We start from the raw sequence: 1,412 nt of genomic DNA, 5'->3' as shown, positions 1-1,412 counted from the left end.
CGTCGGTTGTGCGGATCTTTTTGCACACAAGACGACTGAGTCAATAACATACCATATTCAATGACTAAAAGCGACAATTTGAAAATAATTTTAATATTACTGCCAAAAAAAACTACATAATTAATTAAAAAGTGGTTGTTATGGTTTTTCTATATGGCGTACCTTTTTTAAAAATTTTAAAAGTACTTAAGTCTATAGGAAATTGGATGAGAAATCCAAAAAAAATTATTTCATAATTGTACCAGAACTGTAACATCGTGAAAAATCGAAATTAAAACTAAAAAGTCATTTTTTTCGAGGTTGTTGTCGACCGATCAAGCTCCCAATTTTTTTCCGAGGAGCTACTATTGACCCCCAAAACATATCCCGAGTATAAGTCAATCGATAAAATAGTCTCTGAGAATATTCATTTTATCTGATTTTTACATATTTCGCTTTTTCTCGAAGACCGATTGGTTTCAAAAGCTGAAACTCTCAGGATCTTAATATTTTTATTATCAAGCCGATACCTTTCGGGGGCAAATTCACCATGCTTATACCCCTAGGGCCTTTATAGAAAAACTGCAAATAACGATTTTTTAGAAAATTTTATTCGCTACGAAAAAGGTCCTCTTAGTTAAGTGGCTGAAGTTCTTCGTTCACGTGATATAGGGATTTTAGTAATTTTGTAAATAAAATATTTGTCAAAAGATTCCACCAAATGCTATTTCACTTCAATTTTCAATCAGTAAATAATTTTCCTTTTATTAATTTAATCCAGTCATTAAAATCAGAAGGGGTCAAATTGATGAAGTTTAGAAAAATTTTTGCTAGATTTATATGCCTGTGCAAATTTAATTTATTATAAGAAGTCCACTTACATTGATCATATTTCATCTTGATGCAATTTCTCGATTTTGATTAGTAAAACTTAAGAATGGAGAGAGAAAATCAATATCGTCATGATTGGTCCTTTTTAGGGAGTGGGGGTAAAATTTACCTTTACGGTAATTGGTTAAAATTTAGTGGAGGGGGTAGTCAAAGTTTATCGATATATATACGTCACACGGTCAGTAGCAGTCATTACGCTCGAAACGTTCCGCTGTACGCCTCGCAAGTTACGTTCATCATTTATTGACACATCATGGACTGTAATTTCCAAATTTCAACATACACAACTGTATACTCCGTTGAACTGGAGTACTTCGACGAACTCCTCTTCATCAACGATGCTGGGACAGTTAGTCCGATATTTATAGAGTTTCCTTCAGGTCTCCATGTCAACGACGTTTGGAGCTTCAAAGTAGAGGTTAGCCACGACGAAGAAGACGAACACTGGATCACTTTGGGGATCCTGCCATTGAAATCGGAGCATTCCGAAATCAGCTTTGCCTGCAAAAATACAACCGTTCACCGACTACGACAATTACATA

This window comes from Microplitis mediator, chromosome 6 (genome assembly GCF_029852145.1).
Source record: "Microplitis mediator isolate UGA2020A chromosome 6, iyMicMedi2.1, whole genome shotgun sequence".
Taxonomy (NCBI): domain Eukaryota; kingdom Metazoa; phylum Arthropoda; class Insecta; order Hymenoptera; family Braconidae; genus Microplitis; species Microplitis mediator.
Note: the sequence above shows the minus strand (reverse complement) of the source record.